Source organism: Dasypus novemcinctus, chromosome 8 (genome assembly GCF_030445035.2).
Source record: "Dasypus novemcinctus isolate mDasNov1 chromosome 8, mDasNov1.1.hap2, whole genome shotgun sequence".
NCBI classification, from domain to species: Eukaryota; Metazoa; Chordata; class Mammalia; order Cingulata; family Dasypodidae; genus Dasypus; species Dasypus novemcinctus.
The window spans coordinates 5,724,257-5,737,180 of NC_080680.1; the positions used below are offsets into that span (position 1 = coordinate 5,724,257).

General features: G+C 44.2%; 1 long non-coding RNA gene across 1 annotated transcript in view; it reads right to left on the reverse strand.

Annotated features, from left to right (window-relative positions):
• Nucleotides 1-5,557, reverse strand: part of LOC139439398 (uncharacterized) — an 82,650-nt gene extending 77,093 nt beyond the window's left edge. The window contains exon 1 of the long non-coding RNA XR_011649307.1: nucleotides 5,400-5,557. This is a non-coding gene — a long non-coding RNA (uncharacterized lncRNA). The remainder of the gene's footprint in view (nucleotides 1-5,399) is intronic.
• Between the last annotated feature and the right edge of the window lie 7,367 nt (nucleotides 5,558-12,924).

The following is a 12,924-nucleotide window of genomic DNA, read 5'->3' on the forward strand; positions in this document are numbered from 1 at the left end:
ATTTCTTGAGATTGAATGTGCTCACTTACTCACTGAGCAATAAACAATGTTGACAACACTTAAAAAATAACTGCAAATAATTCCTGTTCTCTGAATTGTTAAGATTTCTGAAAAGCGAAATCTTTCAGAAGAGACGCAGGACAAACACATTACTAGGCCTTTATTTAAATAAAAGCTTGTGATTTCATGCTTCTTAGCACCTACAGCATTATGTTCAGTGCCTCCATTCTGCCTACATATGGTTTTACACCAGATAATTAAGGGTAAATGTATCATCATGTTGGTGAAATTTATACACTCCAAGTATCTATTATCTCACTATGTATGTTATTTCTATTTTAAAATGATAATTGTGATAGCTACAGTTTGAATTTTGTGAATCCCAGTAAAGATTACTTTTGTGAACTAATCCATTCCTGTGGGTGTGAGATCCTTTGATTGTTAGATTCTATTAAGTGGCCTTGATTAGATCACTTGAATATATCACTTTTCATATGAAAAAGCGAGGCCTGACCCAGGCTGGATCTCTGCCCTCTTACTGGAGCCATACGTAAACAGAGACACAGAGACAGGGAGGTGCCGTTTTGACCCAGCCCTGTGAGAGAGGAACAGAGCACTCCCAGCAGCTGGGACTGAAGCAGTGAAGCCCCTGAGAGGCTGGGACCATGGAGCAGCTCACGGCTGAAGGGACGAGCCAGATGCCACGTGGGACGGCACAATCATCAGTCGTTGACTTTGGTGAGAAAGCATCTCTGACAATACCTTGATCTGGACATTTCACGGCCTCAAATAGCAAGATTTTCCTCTAATAAAACTCCCATTATAAAAGCCAGCCCAGTTCTGGTATATTGCACTGGCAGCCATGTGGCAAACTAAGACAGTAATATTGTATGATAATTTAGGTTACGGAATTCTATTAAAACATTGTCACGAAAGATAATGTAGAGTAATGCTCTAACAAATATTGGAGCCTAAGCTCCAGTGAAGTTAGGGTTCCAATCCGACACAAATTCACAAATTAAGTTGCTAACAATGTTTATTACTTAGGTCAGGCAGCAAGTGTTATATGAAGATCGTGGGTTTGTTTCCTACGATGGCCAAAGCAACTGGCTTATTCCACAGCCCCACGCATGGGCAGAGACCTTTCACCTGCAAGCTTCTGGATTTTATGGGAAGGAGAGGAGGTATGAACAGATTTCAAAAATACAGAATATCACCCTCAGAGAGTGATTTAAAGTGTACATTTTACCTGCAATGGGCCAGAACTAAATCTCTTTTTCATTTTTTTACTTTTTTTTTTTTTTGCAATGAGGAGGTCACTTTGGAGAGGGAGAGGAAATGGAAGGAAGCTTCTAGAGAATATTACATGTGCTGAGATTTATCAGTGCAGGGACAAGTCAGTTATACTCATTAAATTAAGTACCCGGATCTACAAGTATCAAAATTGACATCAAATAATCACCATCAATTACTGAAATTTCTAACATATTCTTCAGCCCTGTTTCCGGAGATGGCGGGGAGCAACAGCCATCAGCTAAAACTTGTACTTTGCTTACATGGGTGAAATAATTCAGCTGTAAGTGAATTTAGAATCATTTATTCAAAAGTGGAGAAGGGGATGAAAATTATTCCTCAGCGTGATACTGAATCTATGAGACAGATTTACAACACTAAATAAGTAATCAAAATGTTGACATTTCTTATTCTAATTACATCTATTCTGTTCCCCAAAAGGTACTGAAACTCATCAAGAAATGGCAGATTCACAGGGATAATTATAGAGCGTTATCTCATTCCTCCATTTGTCTCTCTTGGTAGGAAGTGAAGGAGCTGAAAATTGACTTTACAGAAACTTCTAGAAACAAGACTCTAACTTGGAATCAATATTCAAAATTTTCTCTCAAGTTGCATCAAAAAACAGCTCCATACAATAATGATCTCTCCAATTTTGACTTCTTAAGAACAAAGAATTATAGGTAAAAATGCCAGATAAGTGCTCACATTTTTCTAGAAAGATCAGATCCTGGGCCATTATTTTGACCACATTCAACTTGTGCCATTGTTTTGACCACACTCAACTTGTTTTATCTTCAGAAAGAGAGAGAAAATACAGAGCAAGACAAAACAAAACAAAAATGTCAGGGTGGAGGAGAGGACAGGTACATGGTTTGAGGCCATTTCAAAACACATTTTCCCATGAAGAATCCCCCAATTTGCCATTTTCCACTGACTTAAAAGACCCCTGTCAGAATACGTTCTAATCCCTGAGATAGCAAATGTTTAGGGCAGGTGCTGTTCCTTGGGAGACTGGCTTTTATAACCCTTGGATGAGGGAATTACTCCTGTAACCAGCTGTAAACAGAGTAATAATAGCACTGGGTTCATTTAAAAGATTTCTGCATTTTTCTAAATTTATATGCAGTTCTCATTAATTTCTTACTGGTGCTCAAGAATATTTTATTAGTTTTAAAGTCTTGCCTGAAAGGATTATTGATGCTCTTAAAACATTTCTTAAGAAAAAAGTGTTAACCCTCAAAAAGCTTCAGCACTGATATTCGTAATTTCTTTTTGGTGCCCTAAATCACACCCTGCTGACAAACACTTGCTTAGAATTCCTCATATGGTTGGGTAGGCATGAGAAAGACCTCTCTTTCCCATGAGTTAGTAAGAGAAGATTTCAAATACAGTTTTCATATACCTTGCTCACACACATACACACACAAATGCACAATGGATTCCCAGATCATCAGGAACTAAAGAAAAATTGGTCAAATCCAGATAGTTTATACCACAATGGATTTCATTTACTATAACGTCTGCTGTTAGAAATCATCACCAAGAAATTATCAAATGACACCACCAAGAAATTATCAATTGCAACTTGTCCTACCTCTATGAACCTTTATATCTACAGTCATTGAAATACGTATTTGACACTTGAAGAACTAGCAATAACCATCTTTGTCACGTGGTGATCAAGGACTCCAACCTTAGTATTTAAAATGTCCTAAGCGCCCCTTCTCAATTGAGAGGTAGAGTGGGCATTGCCATACCAGTGTCCTCAGGATTGGGGAATAAAATATAGATTAGAGTGGACTTACTGGTATTCCACTATATAATTATTGTGGCTCTAGCAATGGAAGAAATTATATCATTGTTGTGGAGACAGTGGCTGCGGGAGTTGCTGAAGGCAGGGAGAGGGAAGAAGAGGTGTGATGAGGGGGCATTTTCGGGACTTGGAGTTGTCCTGAATGATACTGCAGGGATAGACACAGGACATTATATATCCTGTCATAATCCACTGAATGGACTGGCAGAGAATGTAAACTACAATTTAACTATAATCCACGCTGTGTAGCAGTGCTCAAAAATGTACTAATCAAATGCAATGAATGTACCACACTAATAGAAAAGTTGTTGATGTGGGAAAAGTGGGGGAGGGGGGTGTGGGGAGTGAGGCATATGGTACCTCCTATATTTTTTAATGTAATGTTTTGTATGATCTATGCATCTTTTAAAAATAAAAAATAGATTTTTTAAAAATTTTCTAAAAATTTTCGGGAAAAAATTTAGAAATTGGGAAAAAAATGTTCCAAGCAATTCAAATTTACATAGGTACTTTCATTTACTGAACTTTTAATAATAACATGAGCAATCTTAGGTAAAAAGCTGAAAAAAACTTAAATCTTAAAACTGGCATTAGCCAGTGTTTCATAAAGAGCAGAGTTTAAAGACACATTCAGTTCTGACATGTATATCTTCCTATACACAGAGCCTCTCAGAGCAGGGGACCTCCTAAAAAGAATGCTCCATGTGAAAGAGAAGTGCATTTTATCTCTTCGTGGATTTCGGGGATGAAAAATCAAATAAAAATGAAAATGTATCATAACAATGAGTCCTGCCAGTGTAGTGTGATGACAACGAAGGAATCAGTTCAGGCTCTGCTGCCCTAAGGAGAAGGATTTTTGAAGCCACGTTTTCCCCAACTACTAGTGACCTCCGGTGACTGACTTTATAATTGTATTTCTGTAGTTAGTAGGTTAAAATATTTTCCTATTCACGTATACAAGCTCATCACTTAGTGCTGGTCATTGTTTAGTTTCTTTGCAAAATAGCACGTGCTACTGTAGTGCAGGACCTAAAGTTGTGTTTCTTTGTTTTTAAATTTTGTGGAAACGTCCCCATTTTCCTTAATCCATGGAGGTTCCACAAAGCTAAATTTAAATTGTGTCTGAAACACAGGGCTGTATTTGCCTAAAGGAAACTGGAGCTCATTTTTAGGAGTGACTCACACACGAGGACATGAAATGAGCTAAGGCTAAAGATGACAGCACAAAGGACCGCAGCCCGGCGGAGTGGGGCGGCCCCTGGGGTGCCCGGCTTTTCCCCAGTTCCAGCCTTTCAGGGCAAATTCCTGGCGAGCGCAGAGCGATGCCCCCCCAGAGCCAGACCTGGATCAATGGGCCCCAACGTACATTTCTAAGCGGGACTAACACCTTCATGAAAGACACACAATCTTCTACTCCCCACAACCTGAATTTAAATTTAAAAAAAAAACAACAAAAACTCTGGGTGGGTGGGGGGGGAAGGGAGCGGAGGGACTTAAGATTCCTCCAGGAAGGCCGAGGCCTGGGATGGAGATCGCCATCGGAGTCAGACTTGAAGAACTTGGTTTTGATGTGCAGGTTCAAATGCGTGGAGATGTGGCATCTTTAGATCAGACTCCACGGATCTACTGCGAACCCGAGAGCTTCGGTCTCCACCGAACCCACAAAAATCGGAAAAGGAACGAATCACCGAATACAAGCGGGGAAACTTTGACAAGAACATGTTTTAGAAGATCAAATGAGGGGCAGGCCGCTCTCCCTCCAGGTCGAAGCCGGCCCCACGGGCAGGGTCTCTCCCCCCACCCACTCCCAGGGGCTCCCCGCCGTGCCCGCGGCCTGCGCGCCCGCGCGGAGCCCAAGCGCCGCCACCCGCGGGGCAGGTGCAGGGGGCCGCGCAGCGCGGGGCGACGCCGGGGCCGCCGGGCGTCCCCTTGTGGCCGCAATTCCCCCAAAACGCCTTCCTATCTAAAGGGACCAGCGAGCGCCCGGCGCGCCGAGCTCCAGGGAGCGCTCCTGCCAGGTGGAGCGAGAACTTGGGCTTCCTGGCGAGGAGCGCAGCCCGCAGCCCAGGCGCCAGCGCCCCGGCACCAAGTGAGCGCGGGCGGCGCGCGCGGGTCTCCGACCTGCCGAGTGCAGCAGCCGCGCGCAGGCCCCCAGCCGCGCCGGCGGGACTCGAGGCTCTTCCCCGCCTCGGCTCGGAAACGCGCCGCCAGCCCGCTCCGCACTGTTCCCGGGGCGCTCGAGCCCCACGCTAAGTTCGCCCCGCGAGTTTCCCAGCAAGGCCGTACTCACAGGCGCTTCCCGCTCCCGCGCGCCTCCAGCTCGGAGTGGACAAAACCAGGAGCAGCTCGAGCAGGAATCCGGGGCGCGAGTCGATGGTCACCTGCCTTGGGGGTCCCTGCCCCGAACCCCAGGCGCGTCCGGAGCCGCTCCGCGCCGGCGCCCTGGCTGCCGCGCTCTCCCGGCCGCGCTCGCCGCGCGTCTCCCGCGCCCCCGCGCCGCGCCGACTCGGGCGAGGCGAACCTGCGGCCACACCCACCCGCTCGCTCCCACCCGCCGCCCGCGCGGGGCCGGGATCGCTGCGCCGAGAGGGGCCGGGCGCTCCCGCGTGTCCCGGGCGCCCCTGGCGGCGGCAGGTGGGAAGTGCGAGGCTGGGAGGCTCGCCAGGCCCGGGCCTCGCAAATCATCCTTCCAAAGCTGGCTCCCCCTGGGTGGTGCCCGGGAGAGGGTCGTCACAGCTGCGCCCCCACCAGTCACTCCTTCCTCTCGGGGCTTTCCACCTGCAACAGCAGAACAACCTGAAGGCCTTCAGGCGGAGGGAGCCAAGCCTTATGAGTGCAGTAATGCCGGAGTGTTAGGCACGCTAGGAAACATGGGTCTTTTTTTTTTTAGTTGAAGAGAAGTTAGGACGGAAATAACTAATCAGATGTGAAAAAGAATAGCATTTCAAAACCCGTTGTAGAGAAGAATATCTGTGTTTTATCACGCCATTTAAAGAAACCTATACAGTATGCCCCTACTCAGCTCCAGTGTCAGCTTTTTATTAAGTATGTTCCTAGTTGGCGATTTTATCGTTATGTTCAGCAGATATATGAAACCATAAACTGGCTACCTAGGAGGAATCTTACTCCAAATACCATCCCCAAAGTGACCTGATGTGAATTAGATGGGCTGAATTAGGTGAGCAGATTTAATTGAATGGAAAGTTTTAAAATAACCTCTATGGAACGTGTTCTGCCGTTTTTTAAATTAGTTCCAAAAAGAATGCATTGAAACAATGGAAGGTAAAGGAAAAGGACTTACCGAAGAAGACTGCACAGTATAATGCTAGTGCCCAAAAGTAGTCCACAAAGAGAGAAAGGAACAGAGATGTCTAAATGCCTGCCCTTGGAATAAGTCGCCAGTCTACTGACCCCTTCAATTCCCTGAACAGGCTCTGGGCAGACGTAAATGAATGACCAAAGAGGAGAGAACCACACCAGATCAGTATGCTCCTAAAACCGTCCCAAACGCAGAGCATATGTGTTGAGCCCATGGGAACAGGGTGCCAGCATTCCTGCAACACCCGAGTTGATCAAAATATCTAAGGAACTATGGCAGGGCAAACTAACTTGAAAAGAGAACAGAAGTGGTGTTGGCATCATTTTAATTATTCCTATTTTGCAGGCAGGGGAAAAATGACAGGAATAGAAGAATTTAGTTTGCCTAGGCCACATAGTTAACAACTACAAGTGCTGAAAATTTGACCAAAATATGGAGCTTCTGACCCCAGCTTTACATTTTCTCACTCGTCAGCAGGACCTGTCAGAATCGGGATTGTCGGCAGTGCTGGTGAAAAGGCTGGCATCAAAGTGCAGAGGGTGCGGTTCGTTTAGAACTTCAGAAAAAGGCCAGAGGTGTCAGGTGACGCCCATTCATTCCCCAGCCACTTAGCTGTCCTGTGTCTATTGTAAAATATCCAGGACTGAACCTTTCATTTCTAATCCTTAAGGCAAGTATCAATTAATGATTCACATACAGGGTCTACATTTTTAAAGCAACTTATATATCAGGTTTTATATATTTATATGTATATATGACTCACATCATATCTATTATATAGTAAGATATATGGACACAGCATTCCTTTGAAGTAAATAGTGTATTATTACACCATTTAGCAGACAGACTAGACCTGAGAGCGTTTAATGGATGTGTCTGAGAACACACAGCAAGCTAGGCTTGGAAGCTGGGTCCACTGAGCTCTGGAGTCCTCCCTCACAGGACATCAAGGTTTCCAGAAAAGTTGTCATGCTCTGAGAATACCCTATATTTAATTATTCACAGGAACCAAACAAACAAGGAAAGCCCTTTAAAATGACTGAGTAGGAATCTCACCAATTGATGCTGATAATACAAAAAAAGGACAAAGCTGGGACATTACTTCAGCAGGCATTTAAGATGCATTTGTACAAGTCAGTCACAAAGCAGTGACAGAAAGGACTTCTCAGCAGAAGTCCCTCATGGCAAACGGCATGAACGCAAGAGTTCAGGCCTTTGCTTGGTCACCCAAGCCTTGGTGAACCCCCAGTGGAGAGGCTGGAAGAGACAGGGCCCAGCCCAGCCCAGTTCAGGTCCTGTTTACCAGTTAGATATGGATTCTGGTTTCAGCGCCCTCAGGCTGTTTCATTTGAGACTGAACAGCTCTGATCACCAGTTTTCTTTTTTAAGTAGGACTAAGTAGAGCTAGTCACAGAATGGCTCAGAAATGTCAGGTGTGCAACCCCCAAAGATAACTGGGAGCAGCGACACACTCCTGTTAGCAGCTGCATACCCCAGCTTGTGAGCAGGCACCAGGCACCAGACCTTGGGCAGTGGCTCGACATCTCCCAGCCTCAGTTTCCTCATCGTTCATAAGATAATGGTGCCTAGTTAGGACTGAGCTGAGGAATAAAGGAGAAAACTGAGCCAAGTGCTTAAGGCCAAGAAAATCAGAGATGGAGCTGAATTAGTTTGCTGTGATTTCTTGAAGTCACTTGGCACAGAGGAGAGCAGATGCTACAGAACTGTGGAAGCTAAACCTTCACAGGTGAGGGTCAGCCGCCAGCATTGCAGATTCTTCACCCACACCACTTTGGCTGCACATTCTGAAAAATTTTAAATAGGAAAGATGAGGAAACATGGAACATAATCTTGCACATTTCTATATCTGGCAATTCAAACTCCACAAATCACTTATTTCTGAGTGTGTATTAATGTGTCTGTGAGAGAGGTTGTGGGAAGTTTACACAAAATACAGAAAATAACTTAAAGTAGGCATGAGTCATCAGTACAGTACAAGAAAACAATTGCCAATGCTCAGAAATTGATGTGCACTCATACATACATATATATATAATTGTAGACACACTGCAAACTGAAAATGTTGGTGATTTCATGACCAATATCTTATGTCCTCCCAGCCCACCTGTGTGTCATCTACACTCCTGGAGGCTCCTGATATGAAAGAGCAGGTAGGAAAAACTACCCATAGGAATGACATGCCTTCTAAAGGCTCCACATAGATTAAAACACGACTCCATTCATTTTCCTTTTTCATTTCAGCAATTTTCTCCCTGGAAATTCTTATTTATGCATTTTTAAAATTTGAAGCTGAGACTACATTTAACTTTACAACATCATGGGAAAAGATTTGTCTTTGAATCCTCTGGAAGAAAGTCAGAATTTTGTGAATAAAATATAATAGTATTTCTATTAGGAAAATGTTTTCCATAAACCCCCAAGCAACAAATCCTGAAGAGTAATTATCATGAGACAGACTCCGGCAAGGAAAAACATCACCTTCTTGATGTACAACATGCATTGGATAGCATCTTTTCACTTTCTTTTCTTTTTTTTTTTTTAAAGATTTATTTTACTTATCTACTTCTCTCCCTTCCCTCCCCCGGTTGTTTGTTCTCTGTGTCTATTGGCTGCATCTTCTTTGTCCGCTTCTGTTGTTGTCAGCAGCATGGGAATCTGTGTCTCTTTTTGTTGCATCATCTTGTTGTGTCAGTTCCCCATGTGTTTGGCACCATTCCTGGGCAGGCTGCACGTTCTTTCATGCTGGGCGGCTCTCCTGCATTCCTGTGTGGGGCTCCCCTACGTGGGGGAAACCCTGTGTGGCACGGCACTCCTTGTGTGCATCAGCACTGTGCATGGGCCAGCTCCACACCAGTCAAGGAGGCCTGGGGTTTGAACCAAGGACCTCCCATGTGGTAGACACAAACCCTAACCACTGGGCCAAGGCCACTGCCCTCTACTTTCTTTCTGATGAGCTGTGGTCTCTATTATAAGTCCTTGAAAGACTGGGTTTTAACAACCAAAGGATTATATATGAATTATATGAATCTGATTATGTAAGTCTGTCAAAATAATCAACCTTATATATTTTTTTCAAATTCAGCCTACCTCAAACCTGCAGAACAGTTTTTGACCAACACTGACGTCTAAGACCACGTGGAACTATGAAACAGTACTTCAATGGCAGGGTATTTACAAAAGGGCTTAAGAAAACACCTAGCATTTCTTTTTTTTTTTTTTTTTTTTTTTTAATTTTTTTTATTTTTTATTGACTTTGTAATAATATTACATTAAAAATATATATGTGAGGTCCCATTCAACCCCACCCCCCCACCCCCCCTCTCCCCCCCCCCAACAACACTCGTTCCCATCATCATGACACATCCATTGGATTTGGTAAGTACATCTTTGGGCACCTCTGCACCTCATATACATTGGTTCACATCATGGCCCATACTCTCCTCTATTCCATCATGTAGGCCCTGTGAGGATTTACAATGTCCGGTGATTACCTCTGAAGCACCATCCAGGGCAGCTCCATGTCCCGAAGACGCCTCCACCTCTCATCTCTTCCTGCCTTTCCCCATACCCTTTGTCCATTATGTCCACTTTTCCCAATCCAATGCCACCTCTTCTATGTGGACACTGGATTGGTTGTGTCCATTGCACCTTTATGTCAAGAGGAGGCTCAGATTCCACCTGGATGCTGGATGCAATCCTCCCATTTTCAGTTGTAATCACTCTAGGCTCCATGGTGTGGTGGTTGTCCTTCTTCACCTCCATCTTAGCTGAGTGTGGTAAGTCCAATAAATCAGATTGTAGGTGCTGGAGTCTGTTGAGGCTCAGGATCTGGCTATCACATTGTCAGTCCAGAGATTCAAATCCCCTAAATATATCTTAAACCCCAACATTAACTGCACCTCCAGCACATTAGCATGAAAGTCTTATGAAGGGAGATCCCATCTGAGTCCAGATTCATCACACATAAACACCATTTCCAAAGAGGGGCCATCTGCCCTGGTAGTTAACCCCATCGGCCATGACCATAACTCCCATGGGTCTCTTTAGCCCTCAAAGGAACCAATATCTGGGGGTTGTATCTGCTTTATCTGTCTCTCTGACTCTGCTCAGTTGTGCATGAGGGTAAACCTTCTGCCAGCCTCCAGACTCTTTTTTAGAAACTCGTAGCCATATAAACTCATTTCTCCTTTCCATTTCCCCCTTACTTTAGGTCAAACAGCATTTTAAAGTCATGGTATTTTATGTAGACATGGATATTCTGCTGATCCGCATTGAACCTTCCGTATAAGGTCATTTTCCAGTTGCATCATCAGTTGGTAGTTGATAGTGGTCCCTCGTTGCCAGGGAGGCTCATCCCCGGGTGTCATGTCCCACGCTGGGGGGAAGGCATTGCATTTACATGCTGAGTTTGGCTTCGAGACTGGCCACATTTGAGTAACATGAAGGCTGACAGAAGGAAATTCCCAGGCACAAAGTTGCTCTAGGCCTTGTTATTATTTTGGGTTTATCAGCTCACAAGCATAGTCATTAGTATCAGGGGCTCACTGTTGAACCCTCACTCCCTCCCGGTCCCCACCACTGTACCTGGGAGACTGTCGCTGCTCCCCTAGGGACCACGACAGAGCACCACTGGCCAGGAACCCAGTACCCCCCTACTGTGGTTGCGTAGATAGACACAGACAGGGGCACAGACGGTTCTAACCACCGGATGTTTTCGCGCTGCCTCCGCCTCGGTCTCTCATCGGCTAAGCCACTTGTCCCAGTGCTGGCTCTGGCCTAGGCACTAAGCAGCTCCCAGCCTTGGCATAAAATCCCCCAGAGCTGGAATCCACGCCTGCGGCCACCCCCCACACCACCCAAGTGCCTCCCCCAAACCCACCACTGGCCCCAAGGGACAAGTTGCCCATCCTCGCCCCCGAGGACACCCAGGCCCTTATTCTTTTTGCGACTTTGCTTTAAACTAACCAATGCTTGACCCTGCAGGAAACCCACTGGCCTCCACCCCTGGGCTGCAGTAAGGGCACGAGCCTGGCGTCCCTCTGTCTCTGCCCGTGTGCCCCATCCCTGCTGGGCGAGCCACCCAAGCTAATCTCGAGATTCCTGTTTGCCTTCAGGGCGCCCCCTCTCCCGGGCACCTCTGAGTAACAAGTTATCTCTTCTCAGGCAGTGGTGTCTTGGTTCCCCCTTGTGCAGTACATGACCGCCACCCAGACCCAAATTTAAAATCCAGCTTACTCATCACACACACATTCTAACATGAACAGAATCTGAGCAGCTTGCCATTGTAATGGAGCCCAGTGTCAACAGGTCCCCTCTCCATTGTCGCCAATGCCCCTGAGAAGTAGCCACCCAACTTGTCCTTGCTGATCCACTGATGGGGAACAGCTGGCACTGCCTGGGTGCGACATGCCCCCTGGAGAGAGGAGAGAGAGACTAAAACTTCCTTCAATCACAACACATGCACAAAAAAACTTGATTGACAAATTAATCCAGTCAACTACATGAGTTTCTCAAAACATATTTCTAATTCTGTGGAAAGCATTGCAAATAAAATGTAAGTCTGAATTTTTTCTTCATCTCTTGGGCAGCCAGAATTGAGCATATCCTGAATTTTTTCATCTAAAATTAAATTCAACATAAAATTTTCACATAAAAAGAATTTTAAGAGCCACACTTGAAGGGACACTGTTTCTAAATATAATATTATGCATGCAGAATATAAATTGTACCTATTTAAATGTAGAAAGAAAAATAAATAAATTTGGATAGAGAGAGCTCATTTACTAAATGGAGCAGTTAATACAAAAACAAAATGCCAGTCTATATGCTGTGGTAGTTTGAGTAGAAATTGAAAGAGTGTTAAAAAAATGTTACATTTGACTCTTGAAATTGTTACACTTAATGGGGAAAAGTTAAACTCCTCTTCAGAAATGTATACTTGAAATATTTATATAGAGACTATTTCAAACAAGTTAAAAGAAATTTTATACCTTGAGTATCCCACTCGAGATACAAAACATATTTTCTAAATTTGGTATATTGAGAGTAGAATTAGCATTAGACTCAACTTGAAATCAAGCAGGAGGCATTGAGTTGTTCCTATATATGAAATAATACACAATATTTCACACGCTATAATTAGTAAGCATAAAATATATTCTTCTTAAAGACAGGAAGTATGCAAACAGTTGTGTTTTTTCTCCTTTTGCTTTTAATACTTGAATATTTATATTGATTTTATTTTCCTCTTTTTGGTTATACGTGGCATTTATAAAAGTAATTACTGTTGCAGAGATGGTAACATTTTCATTAAATTTACATTTGAAACTTACCTTGGTAATAATGCATGCACCAAATTGTGCAGTATTTAAGAATACAAAAACTTACCACAATGTGCTACTACTTCATACCCACTAGTATAGCTATAATAAAAAAGGCAGATAATAACAAGGGGTGATGAGGATGTGGAGAATTT